The sequence below is a fragment of the Manis pentadactyla genome, chromosome 10 (genome assembly GCF_030020395.1).
Source record: "Manis pentadactyla isolate mManPen7 chromosome 10, mManPen7.hap1, whole genome shotgun sequence".
In the NCBI taxonomy this organism is placed as follows: domain Eukaryota; kingdom Metazoa; phylum Chordata; class Mammalia; order Pholidota; family Manidae; genus Manis; species Manis pentadactyla.
In genome coordinates, this window is record NC_080028.1 from 15562924 (window position 1) to 15584727 (window position 21804).

The 21804-nt window shown below is 43.5% G+C and overlaps 1 long non-coding RNA gene across 1 annotated transcript; it reads left to right on the plus strand.

Annotated features, from left to right (window-relative positions):
* Window positions 1–201: 201 nt before the first annotated feature.
* Window positions 202–19527, plus strand: LOC118915581 (uncharacterized). The gene is made up of 3 exons (XR_008999511.1): window positions 202–376; window positions 19193–19307; window positions 19450–19527. It is a non-coding gene; the product is annotated as an uncharacterized LOC118915581 (long non-coding RNA).
* Window positions 19528–21804: the final 2277 nt, after the last annotated feature.

Here is a 21804-nt window from a genome sequence, read left to right on the forward strand (position 1 = left end):
CTCGAGAGAATCACTTTCCCTTTCTGGGCCTTCATTTCCTAATCTGCGAACTAGGAAGCGGCCTGTGTTTCCTGAGCATTTAACTATTGCCAGAGGTTATTCCAAATGCCTTACATATACTGGCTCATTCAGCTCTCATGACGACCCAAAACAGATGTTTTTAAACCCTCTTGTTCTCCTCTCACAGATGAAGAAGCTGAGGCACAGAGAGGCGAAACAACTTGTCCAAAGTCACACAGCTGGTATGTGACAGAGACGGGCTTCCAGCCAGGTTACTCTGTCCCTAGAGGCTGCCTGTTGGGCCCCCACACCATACCGACTCCTTGAAGTGATGCCATAGAAGGTTGATTATGAGGATTAAAGAAAGATAAGCAGGGTAAGTATCTAACCCAGCACCTGGCATGTAATAAACACTAAACAATCACTGTGAAGATCTTCCTTTATTCCATATGTTTCTCATTTTATAAAGGACTCGATCAAGGAGATGTTCCAACTTGATGGCTTTGAAGTGATCGAGGCCCTAAGGCTATCCCTGGTCCAGCTGACGTTTATGAGGCCTCTGGGCCTCGTGAAGCGGTGAAGTCAACCTCGGGCTGCATTAAGGGCTGAGGGAGAGCAGGGCAGTCCAGCATTTGTGCTTGGCTGTGACTCTCCGTCATTCACACAAGGTCAGCGCCCAGTGGGGGCGGAGCCTGTGGAATGAGCCTGGTGAGGGGGCCAGCAGTGCAATTTCCACTGGGCGGAAGGCTTCAGAGGTGCCTGATCTTAACGGTATTTTTCTCAGGTTGTTGGGAAGCGTGTTCTCTTTCCCCAGTGCTGGTCAGCTGGGGGAATATAGGCAGAGGCAGGCACATCAGATCCTGCTGGGCAGGAGCGCTGATGTTTAGGAATTAGAATGTGTAATGCTGGGAAGGGGTGGAGGGGACAGTTTGAAGTGAGCTGAGTTCATCACATTCTTGCAGGATAACCACCCACAGCCATTTTTTTTTTCTTTGCCTGGATGAGAGAGATATCAAACTAGTGGTATGTCACCTGTGTGTAGGGCAGGGTTATTAACTGGGTTCCATGGGTAGGTTTCAGGGGTCTTATGATCCTTGAATTGTATCTACAGAATTCTGAGTGAAACACGTTTGCATTTACATGTTTTTTTTCCTAAGGAGAGATTCCCAGCTTTGTCAAACCCTCAGTGTGTTCTGTTAGTTAAAACAGAAAAAGAATCCTTGGTAGTCAGGGGGAAGATGTGAGAGAGAGAGAGGGAGAGGGTGATAGAGAATGGGAATATATTATTTCACAATAGTTACACAAGAAGTTGCTAGGAAACTATTCATTGACTTTGTGAATTATAAACATTTTCTTCTTAACCCAAAATAAATAGACCTCATATCATTCCAATTATGAGAATGCAGCTGCTTGTGTGTCGGGAAGGAGTGGGGCTGGACCGTGCGTGTGTGTGTGTGTGTGTGTGTGTGTGTGTGTGTGTGTGTGTGTGTGTGTGTTTGTGCGTGTGCACATGCAGGGAGGGGAAGGGATGGGGGAAAGAGGAGGAGGAAGGGAAGGGGTGGAGCAGGGCTCTCTGGGGAATGTAGGGAATGGGAATGGGGGCGTCTTCCTGTCCTGAGGAAGGAGCGCAGGTGTTCCTGTGGCCAGCCCTCAGCAGATGCCCCAACGTTATGATGCTCGATGACAGTGAGGGTGGCCACAAGGTGACAGAAGCTTTCTTTCTTCACCCAGTGGGTGCATGCGGGTGTCTGCTTCCCTTCAAGTGTGCATGTCTCCAAAAGGAAAAGTGAAAAGTGAAATAGGCTGCTTAGCTACTTAGCCTCTGCTTCTCCAGAGGAGCCCTTTGAACTTATGGGGCTTCATTCTGGGGCAGCTTTGGCCTGTCCCATGTGAGTTACAGGGACAAGTGACCAGACTTCCTAGATTTTTATGGTGTCCTGATCTTAAACTTGCCTCACGTGCTGTCTGTGCTGGTTGGCTCTGTCCCTTTGAGGGTCTGTGTCCCTCATCCTGGAAGATTTCCTGCAGCCATGGAGCGACCTTTTCCCTCTGAGTCTTCAACAGAAGAGTCTTCAACAGAAGACTCAGAGAATGCTAGGGCTTCAGTTACTGACTCGCCCCTTTTCTCCAGTGGGGTCTTACTCCATTTCTCTCCTCCTGCTGAAGGCCTTTGCTAGCTCTTCACCCATGCCTCTTCCAAGTGTTTCATTCATCCACTTATCCATTCATTCGTTCACTCTAAGACATTTCTGAAGACCCGGAGGGTGCCAGGCACTGTGCTGGGTGCTGAGCATCCAAATGGCAACTATGTAGGTTTAGCCCTGCCACGATCACATGGACACTCAATGCTCAGTGAAGATGACAGACAACTTTGTTCATTTGCAGCTGAATAACAGGATGGCGATTGCTAATGATTGCTAATGATGGAGGGTGTGCAGGAAAGAAGGTCCCTAACCCAGTTTGAGAGTGCATTCGGTAATATTTCTAGAGGAGAAGATGTCCCTGATAAGCTGTGAAGGATGAATGTGAATTTTCTAGACAAATGAGGGCTGGGACGTCCACTGCAGGCAGAGAGAGCAGCATACACATTGGCATAGAGGGGAAAACCAGGTAGTGGGTCCTGGGAAGCACCTGTAGTTTGCAGGGGAGGTTAGGTGCAGGGGGAGGGGGATATGAGACCGGGAGGGGGTGGGGGGGAACCACAGAGGTCATCCAGGCTCAGGCGTTTGGCTTTGTATACTGAGGGGATGGACACTAGTTAAGGTTCTTAACAGGTCGGAGTACACTTAAAACTCTTGTCCTGGCTTCACTAGTGAGAGGGGGTTAGAGAGGGTCAGGAGGGGAGGCATGGAGACTAGCTGGGAGGCTGTCACAATACAAATAGAATGGGAGAGATGAAAGTAATTCAGCGGCAGTTTTCACTTCACGGATACTCATGCTCTGTCACCGGGTCCCTAAAACTTAGAGACCTCAGTGTAGTGGCGCTGGCCTTGTTTCCTTTTAAATGGCCCTTTTATCCCACGTACAGTACACCTTTGCTTGGCTTTCTGCATTATCTGGTCTGGTTTTCAGCACCCGTGCTTTCTCTGTTCACGTCTGCCTGTGTATCTGAGGACACAGGTTCTGGGTTGAGCAATGTATTTAGCAGGCTGGTTTGTGGAGAAGCACAAGGGCCGGACAACTTCCACAACTTCACTGATCTTTTGTGGCAGAGAGAGAACACTGCTGGGACATGGGTTTGTTGTATAAGAAAGGACTGGTGCTGAGTCAGGGAGCTTCAACTGTAACCTTACCTGCACAACAGTGGCAGGCAGGTGAGGCCTCTGGGTAAAGATAAGAGGCACAGCAGGGGGAATCAAAGCAAGGAGGCAGGAGAGAGAGATGGAAAGATTCATAATGACCGTGGTAGTCTGATTTTCCTGGCTATCATTAGGATCTTCCCTGCATTAGATGCTGTGGCTTCAAAATGAATTTTCATGAATGGACTGCCCGCCCTTGCTGAGGCACTACAAGTCAGTTGGTCTACAATATGCTCATCCACTGTTTTGTTTTTAACAATTTTGGGCCATTTTCTTCTAGGTGAGTCTCTTACAAGCAGCATATGATTAAATATTTTTCTTTTCTCTTGTGGGTAACTTAAAAGTCCTTGTCTTTTAATAGGGTTAATTAACACATTAGGTTATTTGTATAACTGATGCTATTGACATTAGTGTCATTTTCTTTATGCTTTCTGACTGTGAAGTACTCCTATTTCCTCCACCCTCACTTATTTCCAGGTGATATAGGTGATTTTGTTTATTAGCAATCTTCAGTAGTGATTAGGGAGCTAAGAATTCTGCTTTATATTCTGTTATAGGTTTTGTCTTTGAGATTATAAAATATGTCTTGAGATAGATATTTCTCTAATTGCCAGCGTTGAGGGCTAATGACTTAAAATCCCTCAATACATAACAATTTTCATTTACCTTTTCATCCTCTGCCTCCCCTCACCATTCACTTCCTAGTTTTTTAAACTTTAAATTGGAGTTATCAATACAGCGTCTTATTCTTATTACTACTATTATTATATATTTTTAGTTAATGTAAATCTTAGTTTTTCATTGTAGCTTTAGGCTTCCAATTAAAATCTGTATAATTGTTATACATAAGCACCTTAATATATTTAGCTACTGCCCATGTTCACACAAAATCCTTATTTTATGGTATTTCTACCCTCTCATGCATGCATTTCAACCAAGACCCATGCCTACACTTGCCTGCCTTCATCTTACACTAAATGTTCTAATTGGGCTTCAGTCTAAAGCCAGCCACTCGAGGGCATCTTCAGTGACTCTCCTCTACATTATCAATCTTTGTTCTTTGTGAGATCTAACCCACAAACATACACGTGCTGTTATCCCTTTCATTGTAGCAGCAAGTGACCTTCCTGTGACCTTTCTGTCCCCAAACATTTCTAATCTTTGCATCCCTTTGTAGCAAAGCTCCTTTGAAGAGTTGTATTGTCTCTACCTTCTCTGCTGCTTCTCTCTCTTCGGCCCACTCCCATCTGTTCCGTCACTCCTCTGGAACTAGTGTGGTTCTGTTTCTTGCTGGTTTTTCCTCTGTTATTGTTGGAGAGCCCTAAGAATTGGACTTGGACTTCTTCTCAGCTACACTCCTTTCCTTGATCATTCCATCTGGGCTCATGGATTTAAATGCCACTCACATGCTGAAGCCCTGACATTCAGATGTCCACCCTGACTTCTTGTAGGAACTGTGCACTCAAATATCTAACTGCCTACTCAACATTTCCATGTGTATGTTTGATGGATTTCTCAAACTCAACATGTCGAAACTGAGCTAAATATTTGTTTTCTAAGCTGCTCCCTCTAAGTCTTCTCAAACTTAGTCAATTGATAGCAATTTGATCATTCTGGTTGTTCGGGCCAAAAACCATGTAATCATCTTTGAGTCCTGTCTTACACCCCCATACAATCCTACTGACCCTCCCTTCAAGATATGTGCAGATGATGTCGATTCTCCCTATCTCCACTGCTTCCACTAAGGTCTGAGCTGCTGTCTTCTCTGAATGGATTAGTGCCATAGCCCCCTAAACTGGTTCCCTGCTTGTATCCTTGACCCCTACAGTCTAGTTCCAATGCAGCATTTAGGGTGACGCTTTCTTTCTTTTTTAGCCTGTATCACCATTTCATTTAGTAAATAACTTAATTATTAATTCTGCTTGTTTATTGTCTGTCTCCTGCTAGAATGTAAGCTCCACAGAGACAGGCAACTTAACTTGCTTTGTTTCACTACTGTATCCTGCCCAAGACAGGGCCCAGCCTAGCAGGTACTGAATGAATATCTGATGAGTGAATAATGAGTAAGTATCTTAATTTCCATCTTTGTCTTCATCTCAGTTCATTTACTCCTTATGTTCTATTGTGACTATAAGGATGCCAAGCAGATAGATGTTTTCTAAACACTTGATATTTCTTGCAGAAAATTATTATCAATGTTGTTTTTATTTTTAGATTTCAAAGGATTGCTCCTATCCTTTAAGCAACAGACTCTTTCCATAGATGTGCTGTGTTTCTTGCTATTTGCTTATCTTTCAGTGGAGAGAAGTCTAGTCTAGCCTGAAGTTTGCCAGTAGAGAGGTCTGGAGAAATAAATATCTTTAGTGTCACTACTATCCACCTGGATATCAGGTGGCATCTCCTTTGGGATGTAAACCTAAACCTTAAGTCTGCCGTTTGTGTGTGAATATGCCTGAGCAAGGCTGGTCATCTCCTGTTCCCACTGCTGATGGGCTCTTGGAGTCAGAGGCTCTTTGTAGTGGGTCTTTGAAGAGTGAAGGCCGTGAGAAATTACCCCTCCCACCTTGCCCTTCCCTCTTACTTACAGTCTTCCCACAGTTCTGTTTCCTTTTATTTGCAATGCAGCCAACTACCTTAAGATGGTGCCTTATTCTATGCTGGAAATAGTGCTTTCCAGAAAGATCTATAGATGGAGGAGCTTATGTGAGTGAGAAGAGGGTAAGGGCTCTGACTGGCTCAGAAGACAGTTGCCGTGTAGCTGGAGCAGGGGCACCTCTTTCTTGGATCCTGGTCCCACAGGGAGAGGCAGTGTGAGTGCGCCAGAACGTTGGCCTCTGCGTTTTGATGGTCCTGCTGTTCTGGTTCAGTGTAGAGCATCTGAGACAGCCTCTAGGATGCACTTTACAATGGCATCCCCTTCGTAAAGCAGATGGTGGGATTCCAGAAATTATGTAATTTACAGGTGTTGCTTATCTTTTGCTCAGTCTGTTGAAGATGTTTTTGCTTTTGGGTGTATCTCCAGGGGCATTTGACCGGGAAGTTTGGAGGAGTCATATCTGTAAGGTCTCAACTACTGTCATGTTAGCCCAGACATTCCTCAGCTAGTCCCTGACTCATCCTTGTTTAACTTTGTTTATGTTCCGGTATTCATTTGATTGACACACAAGACACTTTATGTCCTGGTTTTTCTCCTGTAATGGTTGTTGGGGAGAAAATGGAAAGTGGACCAGATATGGTCCCTGCTTGTGGTCTAGTGCTGGGCATAGAAGTGGATGATGTCATCAAGTTTGCTAAATGGGGAGTGAGGTAGGGCGGGAATTCTTCCCCATACTGATGTTTCTTTCCATGTGGAAGAAGATTGCTATAGCTCCTGGCCCTTCAGATTTTTGACTTGTGAGGCTGGGATAAGAAACTGGGAAGGGTTGTCTTAGTAACCCTCTTTCTCTGGCATGTAATCTGCTTTGCAGGAAACACATGCTGCTTGGCTTCTCCAAAAGCTGAGTATGGCATGATCAGGCTCAATGTGGGCCCGGTGAAAATACAAAACTGCAAACTGACTAGGTGGCTAAATTGGTCTGATTCTGGGGCTTAGAATTAAGAAGTCTACTTGTCTATAGACCTAAGTCACATTCTCTAATATCAGCTTATTCTAAATTTTAATCTCTCAGTGGTTCAGAGGCAGGGAAAAAGGATATCATTAGCTGGGCTCCTCAAATCTCAACACTGAAAGTAAAATTTTGAACAAAACTCCTAGCTTATGCTCTTGTAATACCTTTTTCAAATCTCTTTTGATGATATTTATCACATTACTGTAATGACCCATTTTCATATGTCTTCTCCTCCTGTAGGGTGTGAGTCTTTGCCTCTGGTTGTACAATTTGTGCACTGGACAAAGACGTCTGGTGTGGGTGACAAATGGGAGCTAAAATCCAGCCAGTGCAGTGTTGGTCAAGCTCTCTTTTCTTCTGGGGTCACATCAGCTCAGGGGGTGAGACACCTTTCTACAATTTGCACAGAAGCTCCTTTTGCGATAGCAAACTTTTGTGTCCTTGTATTTCATGAATGAATGAATGCATACTCTTTGGACGGGCAGCATTATTATCTTGCTTAAATGTAATCATCCAGAAGGGAGGAACTGCATCTTTTAACTAATTTTTCATCAGTCCTTATAATACATAAGAAGCCAATACATCCGGCTAGGCTCAGGCAGAATTGTGAATTGGGGAAGTACATTTACTTTTCCAGGCCATTCTCTTAAATTCCTATATTATTATTATCACAACTAAGAGTTATAGAAAAAGCAATGGATTTGAAATGAGGAAACCTAAAATCTGGACCTTGGTCTTCCTTTATCTCCATGGAAATCCTGTAGCTCTTGATGGGTTGTGGTAAGGACAAAACAATACAATATACTTGAAAAAGTATTGTACATCATCAGACGTTAGGTGTTATTATTATCATTCCTTGTTTGCTAAAATTATGCTTAAGAGCATTTGCCAGCTCAAGTAAAGTGTAAGACCTGTTCTGACAATGTTGATTCTAATGATAACAACATAACATGCTTATTTCTGGAAAACACCTAGAGTCATCTCTTTGAATTATTTATTTTCCAGCAGGGTTTTATAGGTTTTATGATGTACTTTGAAAGGGTCTAAACCTGCGTGCTAAAGAGCATCTACTTTGCACCTGCACTTCTTACTCTGCATATATGTTTACTTCTCTTTCTTTTGCTCAGTGGGTGATCAAAGGGACAATTTCAAACAGATTCTACTTGATGAAACCATTCTGCTCATTTGTGAGATTATGCCCCATTTCATACTTTTTCTAATCAAATGTACTCTAGTGGAGCAGGAGCACCCTTCCAATGACTATTTTAAAGTGGAACCTGATGCTTTTGTAGAAAAGGACAGAAAACTAGGGCTACCTCTGCTAGGTGCAGAAGAAGGTACAGGGTAGAGGCATCAACATCAAGTCTTTGTGTTTCCCTAGAATCTTCCTGACTAGTTCCCAAGAAATATATAGTATAAGACATACAGTGTAGAGGAGTAGAACCTCAAAGGCAAAAGCAAAGTCAAAATCGGAACACCAGAAAGTTTAATGGTTAAGGACATGGAGACCAGGAAGGGGTTGAAAGTATCCAACTGTTGGAATTATCCAGGCCTGGGTTTAAACCCCAGCTCCCCCACTTAACTTGTCTGCATTAACCTCAGTTTTCTTGTCAGTAAAATGTGGCTTTTAGCGTTCACTCCACAGCACTGACAGAAGAGCAGACAAGAAATACACTCGTGGAACAATGCCTGCAAATGGTAAGCACCCACTACATGGTTGCCATGATTACCATGCTCATATCACTAGTGATGCCTTAACTTGTAGTTTCTAGACACTGCAAAATGTAAATAAAGCAGGCATGGTGGTTCAGTACTTGAGATGCCGGCCAAGTTTGAAACCGAGCTCTGCCACTTAGCAGCTGTGTGAACTTGGACAAGTAACTCAACCTCTCTAAGCCGTAGTTTACTCCTCCATAAAATGGGAATCAAATCAATATCTATTTCACATTTTTGAGAGTCCTGAATTATGGAACAAAAGCAAAGGACTTGGATGTTAGAAACCCCAATGTGGAGCATGAGCCCTCAACTCTTTCGTGTTTCTACCCAAGCCTCAAAGTCGTTACTCCAAGGGAGGGAGAATATGGGGGATTTTGGCCGTGGTCCTCTGGTGAGGTCAGAAAACTGAGGGCCACCTTTAGGGCACATGGCATTTCCATGTTTTTTCCAGGTAGCTGGCTTGTGGGGCTTTGTTTCCCAGGACCATCATGTCAGCATATAGTGGCTCTTCCAAAAGGGGCTGACAGGGCAGGACCAAGAATGTGGCTAAACCTTTGGAATCATGCATTTTAATTCCTATCACTGCTTCCTATATCTGCAGGAGTCTTAGACAAATTACTTAACCTTTCAGTTTCATTATATGTAAAATACAGGTAATAAAACTTGCTGTATAGAGTTGATAGAAGGATTAAGTGAGATAACAAATGCACAATACTTAGTATCTGGCTAAATAAATTGAAACTATTTTTATTAGATCAGCAAAAATCATTTATGCATACAATTTAGTAACCAGTTTTTGAATAATCACTCTATGCCAGATACTCTGCCAGTCACTAGGAGACCACCACAGGTTTATTCAATGAATTTTTTGGGTTATATTCTGTATGCTAGATATCATGCTTATCTATCAAAACCTTCATAAGTCTAGATAAAATATTCCTCAAAACTATTTGATTCTACAACTGAGACCCTAGGTTATGAACTGTTTTTCTTAATTCATGAAACAAACATGATACCAAGAACTTTGTGAACAATTGAAACTATGAAGAGTTGGCATATAATAAGGAAATAAGATATAGTCTCTAAGTCTGGGAAGTTCTAATTTAGAAATGGAGATAAGGCACCTATGAGAAGTCAAATAAAAACAGAGTTTTGCTGAATAAAATGAATGCCTGAGTGATATGATGATTTTGAGGAAGTATTGTGTTTAATAAGCATGGACTTTATAGGCAGATGGATCTGACTTCAAGTCCTGGCTCTGCTCTTAACTGAGTCTTCACTTCACAAGTTACTTAATCTCTCTGAAAGTTCTGTCATCTTTAAAACAGGGCAAGACATTGTGAGTATTGATGGAAACAGTGCTTAGCACAATCCTTGTACAGAAAGGCATGACTTTTAGCATTATTATCTGCATTAATATTATTATCATGCCCAATTACAAACCCTTACTGTTCCCTGTGTGTGGGTGTGCTTGCATGCATGTCAGTGCCCATGTATGGCGAGACATTTCACTTGTCATTCATGATCCAATCTGACTACAGAGATTCATTCAACCATCCATTCATTGAAGGAATAGTCATTGAATGGCTACTATGTGCCAGACACTGTCTTGAGCATTGAGGATAGGACCAACTCTAGAAGTCAGAATCTCCGCCCTCATGGAGCTTAACTTCTGGTGGAGGAGCCAAAAGATACATACAAAACATATACTGTAAAGTCAGGCAGTGATGAGATGATGTTTTAGGAAGAAAAAGGATTAACCATCTTTTCTTTTGCTGTGACGCAAAGACTATTTTATTCCTGCACTTATCCCCCTATAACCAGAGCAGTAAGCAGGGGACCTTTTTGTTCAAGTCACCACTCTCTTTTTCTTTCTTATATTTTAAGTGAAGTATCATTGATATACAATCTTACATTGGTTTCAAATATACAGTACAGTGGTTCAACAGTTAACCATATTATCAAATCCTCACCCCCACTAGTGTGGTTACTATCTGTCAGCATAGAAAGATGTTGCAGAATCATTGAATATATTCTCCATGCTGTACTACTATCTCTGTGGCCAACTTACATTATGATTGAGAAGTTTTGTGCTCCTTTATTCTCTCCCCACCCACCCCAACCCCTCTCCCCTGGTAATAACTAGTCACTCCACAGTGTCCATGAGTCTACTGCTGTTTTGTTCATTTTGTTTTACTTTGTTTTTATATTCCACAAGTAAGTGAAATCATATGGTGTTTGTCTTTCTCCACCTGGCTTACTTTACTGAGTATAACACCCTCTAGATCCATTCATGTTGTTGCAAATGGCAGTATTTCTTTTTCTTAATGGCTGAATACTATTTCATTGTATATGTGTACCACATCTTCATCCATTTATCCATCGATGGACATTTACGTTACTTCCGTATCTTGGCTATTGTAAATAATGTGGTAATAAACATTGGGGTACATATAGCTTTTCAAATCAGGGATCTTGTTTTCTTCAGGTAAATTCCTAGAAGTGGAATTACTGGGTTGTTGAATGGTATTTCTATTTTTAGTTTTTTGAGGTACCTCTATACTACTTTCCACAGTGGCTGCACCAATTTACATTCCCACCAACAGTGTAGGAGGGTTCCCTTTTCTGTACATCCTCATCAACATTTGTTCTTGTTTTTTAGATGGGGGCCATTCTAATTTTGTGAGGTGAGACCTTATTGTGGTTTTGGTTTCCATTTCCCTGATCTTTAGTGATGTGGAGCATCTTTTTATGTGCCCATTGCCCATCTGTATTTCTTCTTTGGAAAATGACTGTTCAGGGGCTCCACCCATGTTTTAATCAGGTTATTTGGTTTTTTGGGTGTTGAGGCATATGAGTTCTTTATATCTTTTGGATGTTAACCTCTTATCAGATGAATCATTACGAATGTATTCTCTCATAATGTAGGTTGAGTTTTTGTTCTGCTGATGGTGTCCTTTGCTGTAGAGAAGCTTTTTAGTTTAATCTAGTCCCTTTTGTTCATTTTTAATTTTATTTCCCCCGCCCGAGGAGATGTGTCTAGGAAAAAATTGCTCACACTTACGTTCAAGGAATTTTTGCTTATGTTTTCTTCTAAGAGTTTTATGGTTTCATGTCTTACATTCAGCTCTTTGATCCATTTCAGGTTTCATTCTCTTGCATGTAGCTGTCCAGTTTTCTTAACACCAGTTATTGAAAAGACTGACTTTTCCCCATTGTATATTCATGGCTCCTTTATCAGATATTCATTGACAAAATATGCATGGGTTTATATCTGGGCTTTCTATTCTGTTCCACTGATCTATGGGTCTGCTCTTGTTCTGGTACCATACTGTTTTGATTATTGTAGCTTTGTAGTATAGCTTGAAGTCAGGGAGTATAATATCCTCATATTAGTTATTCTGTCTCAGGATGGCTTTAGCTATTTGGGGTCTTTTGTGGTTCCATATGAATTTTAGAACTATTTCTAGTTGAAGGGAAAATGCTGTTGGTATTTCGATAGGGATTGCATTGAATCCACAAACTGCTTTGGGCAGGATGGCCGTTTTGACAATACTAACTCTTCCTATCCATGAATATGGGATAGATTCTCATTTATTTGTCTCTTCTTTAATTTCTCTCATGAGAGTCTTACATTTTCAGAGTACAGGTTTCACCTCCTTGGTTAGGTTTATTCCTAGGTATTTTATTCTCTTTGAAGCAATTATAAATGGAATTGTTTTCCTAATTTCTCTTTCTGCTAGTTTGTTGTCAGTATACAGGAATACAACAGATTTCTGTGTATTTATTTTGTATCTTGCAACTTTGCTGAATCCAATTATTAATTCTAGTAGTTTTTGTGGATTCTTTAGGGTTTTCTATGTATAATATCATGTCATCTGTAAATATAGTGTCAGTTTAACTTCTTCCTACCAATTTGGATACCTTTCACCTCTTTATCTTGTCTAATTGCTGTGGCTAGGACCTCCAGTACTATGTAGAATAAAAGTGATGAGAGTGGGAATCCTTATCTTATTCCTGATTAGAGGAAAAACTTTCAAATCACCACTCTCTTTTCACATTTTAATTTCTGAATCAACTGGACATTCCTCAGAAGACATTCCAGTAATAGAGCATGAGCATCCTTACATGAGAGGCTGGGAGATAAATGGCAAAACCTGAGAGTGCAGGTAGATTTCACAACATTAGAAGAAAATAATCATAGGTGCTCAAATTTGACCTAAATATTAGTCAAAATGCATGGCTTGAGTGGCCAGAAGTCAGCAGGGAACAGTTGCTTTTATTGTGACTGGTTCCTTCAGTTAGAGCAGGAAGATGTCTAGTTAGCCTGATTTATTGAACTATTTAACATCCACTAGATATTCTTTATTTTACTATTATTTATGACTTGCTGAGTCCTGGCAGAAAGCTTTGGATGAAATAAGGTGCAGGTGGAAGGCATGGCCTGGGGCTGAGGAGGTTTCAGGGTAAGGGAGGGACAAATCAAAGCTCCTTTAGCCCTCCCTAAGCACGTGGGCTGAGGAGGTGGTGACATAGCCAAGGTGGGAGTCTAGCTTGTTTCCCATTCTGTGGATTCCTTTCACACCTCAGACACGCTCTCTGCTTACTGTTCCTTCCCTGCCTTTCTTCAGAGACACGTCTTCCCCAGCAGACAGGCCTTCGTGGTAGCAACTGAACTTACCCATATATCCCTAGGGTTTGGTTTACAAGTCCTGGCATCATATTTAATGTTTATAAAAGTCAGGAGGAAAGAGAGATTGAAGCAGGAGGCATGAGGAAGAAATGCAGAAGCATACACTAAGGCCATTTGACTCCAGTGAAGAGGAGCAGATGTTTCTCCTGTTGCATTTTCCACTTCTGGAATGGCTGAGATGTGGGGGCATCTACCCCAGTTGCTCCCAGGGTTCACAGTGGGGGGTCTGACCAGAAGCCTGAGGTGGGCTAGCAGCAATTCCTCCTCAGCTTCCGTCATGCAGGGCCCTGAGGGGACTGCTCGTGGTTTACATTCCCTTCCAGGGGTCTGTTGGGGAGAAATCTCTCTGATTGTCAAACTGCTTCATGTTTTGGCTGCAGAAGCCTCTGCCTGGATGGCCATCTCAGTTGACCCCAGCCTATCCCACGGTTGACCCCAGCTTACACACTTGGCAGCTTTTTAAACCTTTCTGTCCTCCTTCACTTTGGACCAACATCTACCTCAGCCTAGGCTGTCCTGGGATCAACTGCCCTTTAGATATGCTTCATTCCCAGACAGACTTCTTCGAGTGGTGTTGGAAGCTTAGCTAGACCCTTCTCAGTCGTCGTATGCACACAAAATGCCACAGACTAAACACTGAGTCACTGCTTCCTTGCTGCCCTCCCCAAAGCTCTGGTTTCAGAGGGAGGACCTGAGGGCTGTACTGAGGAGAACAGTTTCCCCCTTTGCTTGCTGGGTGGTTTTAAGGTGCGGCAGCAGCAAGATTGCTGGGAAAGTTGTGGGTGGGCCAAGGGCCAAGTACAATGAAGGTATCACTGGGTCAGCATTTCATCTGAGCTTCAGCCCCGGCCTCTCCCTCAACCCCACCCCTCATTCTCCCACTGCATCCAGGAGCAGTGGCTTCTCATATGACCACCACTGGGTGATTATAGAAGAGGAAGGGGTGATCATGCCCCCTGATCCTCTCCACAGTCTTCCAGGAAAGGCAAAGAAAGGCTCTCCCATTTCGTAGATGAAGAAAGGGAGCTCCAAGAAGACAGAGCTTTGTAACCGAGCTATGGCCTCAGAATGCTGGAGGCTGGTCTTGGAGCCAGGTCTCCCAGCCCGGAGCTCTCATCCCAGCAGGCGGCTGCAGGAAACAGCTGGATTATGTAATGAGAAAAGAGGGACTGCGAAAATCAATGTTGGATTCTTGGGAAAAAGGAAACTGACCTCCCACAGTGAGATGATTGAGGTGTGGCTCACGGGCCAAGGGGGCATTTGTTCAACGGCCTGTGCACTGACCCAAACACTGCAGTTTTTCATGGGTGGCAAAGTATGAGGCAGGGTCTACCAGCTCTTAGGATCTTGACCTAGTAGCTGGGACCCTAGGGATCGGCGTAGCTTTCTAATCAGGGACTGGCTTACCCTGCACTGTCTGGTGAACCCAAATGCCTGGCATGGATGTCTGAAGATTTGGGTTGATCTGTTCATGGGTAGATAGGAGAGAGGTCCAGTCATTTGATATCTTAGACAGTTCAAGCGTCATGATCAGTCACTGTTGAGGCATTTTCAAGCACAGCCTATCAGAGGAGTCCACGTTGAGGCTGATGCAGCAAATTCGTGTCTGCTCCATGTGTCAGTATTGCTTATCAGCCTTGCTTTTTTCTGCTCCATATTGATGGCTCTATTAATGGGTAGAAGGATAGGAATAAAGAAGGAGAGGAAGAGAAGAGCACTAATTTGACCCACTAGTGCATGATTGAAAAAACTCTGTTATAGAAATCTTTGTAAATGGTCTCGACAGCTTCTTATGAAATAGCTTCACTTGTTAGTCAGTCCTACACTCTGGACCCTGTAGATGATGCCAGTTTTGGCCAGGTGCTCACTGATGACCACCCACATGGAGCAGAAGGATAACAGGGAGCAAGGTTTCAAATCCTCAAACAGATTGTTACTCAAAAAAATGACTTTACAATAAGGAATCAATAGCTAAATGGGGGAATATAATAAGACAAATGAGAGTGACCAATTTAACTTCATTTATCCTGCCTTCTGAAACACTTTCCTAGTTCCTCTGCCTCAAATCAAAGCCTGCCAGTCTCTCAAGGATCACCTCTTCCAGGCAGTCTTCCCTGACTATCTTTTCTTGCTTGGAGCTTATGAAAAACATTTGATATTACCACTTATTTAATGCCTCACCATACCTTACCAGCTGAGTTGAAATACTTAGTGTTATTTATATTTTGTGGCTGATCTCTTCTAGAGAGTCTGTCCAGCTTCATGTAGTACCTAAAGCCAGGTCTTTGAGGGGATCTCCTTACCCCTGGTTTCAGTAGAGTGAATTAGGGGGTTGGCATGTGACCAAAGCTGGGGCAATTAGAGCCTTTCTCTGGGAATTCGGAACTGGAAAGTGATGGAAGAAGGGAGGGATGGAAGGAGGGGGAGAAAGAGACATAAAATACTGCCTCTTTTTCTAAGAGCTCTCTTATTATCAGTTCCAGAATGATCTGAGGTCCCCTGTTCTTGCTCTTGGGAAGTATGACACACCCTATCTTCATGTCTTTGTAATCTATCCCTAGGTGACCATATGTCCTGTTGGCTGGCTAGTCCTGGTTTTTGCCTATTATCCAAGCATAGTTATTTTTAATGTCCCATTCACTCTTGCAGTGCACTAGGTTTGATGATACGGTCACCTCAGCCTACACCAGCAGAGTTGATTTCTGTTCTTATTGAACATGTATAATGTCCATAGCTTATAAAGCAATTTCACCTTCATCAGCTCATTCTCTTTCCAAATTAGTCATTTTCCCCTTAGAACTGTGCCTCCTTCCGTGTGCTGCCACTAGCTCCTTGTCATCCAAGCCAGAGATCCAGGAGTGAGCTTAGGCACTCATGAGTCCTTCTCCTTGGCCTCATGAGTCCATTCATTCATTCCTTTAACATTTCAGCACCCAAGAAGGACCAAGCACTGTGCTAGTTGTTGGGTATATAATGCAGTGAAATGGAATAGAGTCATTGTCTTTCTTGAGTTTACAAGCTAGTTCAAGCAACACCCACAAACATATAGTTTCAAGTTGTGGCAAGTGTGAAAAGAAAAGAATAGGCTGTCTGAAACAGAAAAATGGGGCAGGTATAGGGCAGGCCTACTTTGCCCCAGGAAGGGCCTCTCTGAGGAAGTAACAATTGAGTTCAGATCGTTAAGGGTCAGAAGGAGCTGGTTAATGAAGGTGTTTCAATTGCAGGGGTTGAATGGAGTCCTTGCATTTTAGGTTGATCACTCTGAAAACTATGTGAAGAATGGATTGTAAGGGGCAGAAAATGGAAGCAGGAAGACTAATTAAGAGGCTATTACAATTGCCTAGAAACGTACTAATGGTGGCTCACTCCAGGAGTAGCAGAGATGAATAAAAGTGAACAGATTTGGGGAATATTTTGGAGGTGAAAATCAACAGGATTCGGCAGCAGATTGGATGTAGTGGAGGGCAGGGGCTGTGGTGGCGATGGGGAGAGAGGTGTCCTCTAGGTGTGTGACTTCAGCAAGCAGGTGGCTAGTGGAACCAGTTATTGAGATGGGGAGGAGAAGAGGAGAAAAGGAGAATAAACATCACTTTGGGATGCGTTTAGTCAGAGATGCCTGTGAAAATTCCAGGTTCATTTTGATGGGCGTGCACAGGGCCCTGTGTCCCGGAGAAAGGGCTCCGCACTTGGCTTACTGCTTTGATTGGCCATCTTGAAATTCTTAAAAACTTGATCTTTGAACCACAGTTCTGTAAGTGAAGTTTGATTGGACAGTGGGGCATGGGTGTGAGCAGAAGAAATCTGCCTACTGTGTGTGTCTGTCGTTCCTTCCCACCCCAGTTGACATGCAGTGTTTGTTATACCCTCTGAGCACAAATCCCATCAGACTCATGATGTGTAGGAGCTCAGTGAGACTCAAAGTGAGTGCAAGGTGAGTGTGTTACATCTGTGGTTGGCTAAGTGGGGGCACTGGCAACCCCTGGAGGCCATCCATTTAAAACAGAACTTTCTTGGAACACAGAAAGAAGGCAATGGTGTTCTGAGAAATACAAGTAACCCAAGAGCCCTATCGTAGCCTTACTTAGGCTGAGAGTGAAGGGCACAGAAGAAAAGAGAAGCAGGGCAACCCAAGGTCCTCTCCCTTCAGTTCTTTTCTTACTCATCATTCTTGGTAGCATGTGTGTGTATTAAGAATCGAAAACAATTGGGTTAGTTTTGGGCAGCATTTCTGCTGTTCTGGTAAAAATGAAATACAGATGCATGTAAGAGTTATGAAATAAGAACTGTACACTTTTGGTGATGCTGCATATGAATTAAGTGCTCTTATATTTCCATTTAAATATGACATTGCACAATATAAAGATGAATGGTAAAATTTATGCTAAAATTTAAAATTTATAATTTTTCTTTACTTGGAATGACAATAAGCAATTTAAAAGTATTATGAAAAGTTTCAAGAAAGAGTGTGGAAGAAAGGAAAAACTTAACATGTTAATGCTTTTAATGTCCCTTTTCCTCCTGCATTTTCAACAGAAGTCCCAGATTTTTATTTTATACTGAGTCTTGCAAATTATGGAGCTGGCCTTGGGTAGTCCATTAAGGAGTTGGGTCATTCTTCAAAGAGGGTTGGCACGACTAGAAGAAAGCAGAGCAGAGGTATTATACCAGGGAAGTCTTAAGCAGAGAGGACTATGGGATCCAGGAGAGACAAGAGAGGTGGGACAGGAGCAGGGAGACCTCTTGTGGGGCACTTCCTGGAGACCTATGGGTCACCCTCTGGGCCCAAGAAGTGGAGCCTTGTCCTTTGTGTGGCAGGAGGAGAAGGTCTTAATTGACTCCTGGTGTTGAGGCAGAACAACCCAAGAAATGCTACCTTGCTAGAAAAACAGTAATGCCAATTCTTTACCTATATTGTCTTCTCAGATGGTAAGTAGGGACACTCTGCAGGGCTGTACCACCCAGTGTCCACTGGGGAGGCTCATGTCCAGGACTTTGGGACCATGGTATAATGTCCAGATGTTCCCAAACCTATCCTATTCCAGGCCTGGCCAGCAGTGCAGCCCCCACAGATCCCAGTGTTTCCCCTCAGTTGTTACACTGTCAGCCAAGTCATGCCAAGGCACAAAGGAGCTTCTCAGAGTGTGAAGAACCCTGTGAGGCAGAAGTAACATCAGTGGGAGAGTTTTTGTGTGAGCTGAGCCATTTCTCATTGCTGGGTCTTGCAGGAAGAATACCTTTCCCAGCCTCCTTTGCAATTGTATCCCTTTGTGACTGGGTGCTGGCCAATGGGAGCTAAATAGGAGTGATCTAATCATGTGAGAAGGATGTAATGATGCCTGATGCTCTGAGTGGAAAGTCAGACTTAGGCAATTTTGTGCAAGTTCACCCAGTGTTCTCCTATCAGTTCTTCCTTGGGAGATACTGGGAAAGGTAGGCTGTGAAGACTGATAAATCTAGTGGGGACAAGATGGACAGTTCATGGCAGCTTTCTTAAGGGTATATAAGATATTTGTGGTACATTGTGTGGGGGATCACAGGGAGAACAGTGTATCACAGAGAAGGGACATAGTGGATCTCTGGCAACTTGCTGCACTGATGGACAGTGACTGCATTGGGGTATGGGTGGGGACTTGATAATATGGGTAAATATAGTAACCACATTGTTTTTTCATGTGAAACTTTCATAAGAGTGTATATCAATCATACCTTAATAAAAATAAATTTAAAAAGAAAAGAAAAGATATTTGTGGTAAATTGTTACAATAATGGCCCCATATGCATTCCTCTTCCTGGTATCCGTGCCCTTGTGTGATTCCATTCCATGTTGATGCTGGGCTGGGCCATGTGACTTGCTGCGGCCAATGGGACATCCACAGTCATGATGCAAGCAGACGATTGTTCCATGCTGGTGCCGTTGTCATGGAATGCGTCCTTCCCTGCCGTCCCAGCTGAGCTCAATCCCCAGCCAAGCCACCAGGTAACTGCAGCAGGGTGAGTAAGCCCAAGTGAAACCAGCCATAGAGTCACCTGGCCAACCCACAGACCTGTGTGCAATTAAACTGTTGTTTTAAATAACTAAGCTTTGGGGTAGGAGATATCGGATACAACATCTTACTCATGTTTGTTTCCCCAGAAGCTACTATACTGCCTGGCGTATTTCTACCCTCAACACATTTTTATTGACATAAACTTTATCCTTCCAACAACCCTGTCAGGTAAGTATTACTATTATTTTCTATTTACTTTTAATTACAGGAGTGACAGGAAAGCTTACTCATCCCACCCCACATGCTGGGGTGGGGTGGGGGACCAGCTTGGAGAGGATGTAATCAGGGTCCTGGGAAACACGGGGACTTGCATCAGGTCACCCTAGTGGACTTTGATCACCTATGTTACATGCCCCTTCTCTTTATAAAGAACTGATCAGCTTTGCCATGTAGTGGGTGCTTCCTATGTGCCAACTGCTAAATGCTCTATGTATATTGTAGCACTTTCATCCTTGCAAAAACCACATGGAGTGGGCACTATAGCATCTCATTTTCAATGAGTAGAAACTGAAGATCAGGAAGGAAATGAGACTGACTGCCTGGAGCTGGTATGGCAGAGCTGAGCTGTAAACCCGAGTCTGTCTGACTCTTCACTCAAGCTCTTCACCATTTCACTCAGTGAAGAGCCACAGTTCATTTGGGTATTAGGTTCTGAAGTCAGTGCATGGAGCAAAATTCACCCGCAGTGACTGGTGCTTTTGCAAAATCTCCCAACTCTCCTTTCAATTAGTGTATGCTACTTTATTTAGTGATTGACATGTAGAAAGGGATAATGTATATCATGTTTGAAAAATGGCTTTCAACACAAACTCACACTGTGGCAGGGTCTGGCTGGATACTCACAAATTCCATTTATCTTCTCCTGGAACTCATAGAAAGAGTCCATTTCTGAGCCTTGTGAAGTTAAGTTGGGGCCATATGACTGAGTTGTAGCCAACAGAATAGGGACAGGAGTGATTTATGTCACTTCCATGGTTGACTTAAGTACTCTGTCATCCTCCAGTCCAGGAACTGGAAAACTCCAATCTGGCCCACTGCTTGTTTTTGTAAATAAAGTTTTAATGGAACATAGCCACAGTTATTTGTTTACACATTGCCTCTGGCTGCTTCCATGCTGCAACAGTGGAGACAAGTAGTTCTGACAGAGACCATACTGTCTGCAAAACCTAAGATACTTACCACAAGTTTGCTGACCCTGTTCTAGTCCTCCTGTGATGGATGCTCCAGTGCTCCACCCAGGTTCCCCTTTAGCAGTGAAAACCTTAATTCCTCAGCTGCTGGGAGTGCTGCTGCAAGATGGCCCTCACCTGCATCCAGTGACTCATAAACACAGAGATTTAGTAGCGTGACTGTCTTGCTCCAACTCAGGACAACTCTGAGAGGCCACCCAGCTCCAGAATTCTCCCTTGGGCTGGAAGAGACCTTTTATGGGCTGCATGGCAGCTCACTCTCTCTCTCTGCCCAGTTTTGCATCCTTGCCTCCATTCCGCAGGAGCTGATCCCAAGAGCACACCTAATAAATGTTCTGCACTTGACTCTGCATCTCAGAGCACGCTTCTGGGAAACCCAACCTGCATCAGCTTGTATCCCCTTCCAGGGTGTTAGATGGGACAGTGTCCCAGGTGGAAGGTGCTGGATCCTTGCATAACTGCTTAGAGGACAGTCACCAAGGAGCACCTCCAGGAACACTTCACCCTTGACAGTGGGCAAGCAATCCACCTCTATTGGGCTATGCTTCTGAGATTTGGTATTGTTTGTTACAGCAGCTGGCTGGACTTATTTTAACAGTATACTTAGCAAGGCATTATGTTTGTGCAAAGAGAGGTGGGTGGGCACTGGGGGTGGGTACAGATTACATGCACCTTCTCATAGGCACTACAGAGCATCTGCCCTGTGAGTGGGAGAGAAGGTCAAGTCAATCACATCCATTATATTTTTCTATTTCCATCTCTTACTCCTCTCCCTCACCCTGTACATATAGCAGAATTATAAGTGAAATGTGGATACAGTGTGACTACACCTCCACCCCTGTTTGGGGCTCCACCATCAAAGCATCTTTGGGCAGCTTGCATTTTGCAATAGTTGAAGACTGTAGCATGTGGATGGCTGAGAGGTGGGTAAGTGGGGGATCAAATCAAGCCCAGATGTCAGTCTCCATGACCCAAGCCATCAGTCGGGACAGAACTCAGAGGAAGAGTCCCCAGTGGGGGTCCCAGGAGCTGGATGTAAACAACCTACTGCTGTCTGCTCACCAGGCATGGCTGCACTTGTGTCCATTCCACTGGGGAAGTGTCTGTGGAGTCAGCTGGAACCCAACATGGTCTTTTGTCTCCCCTCTCTCTGAAGTCATCCTAGGACACAGGTGTGCACCCCCCACAGCCAGCCAGCAGAGAAGATGAATCAGCTTCCCTGAAAGATGTGCCCCGGAGCAGTCTGTCGGC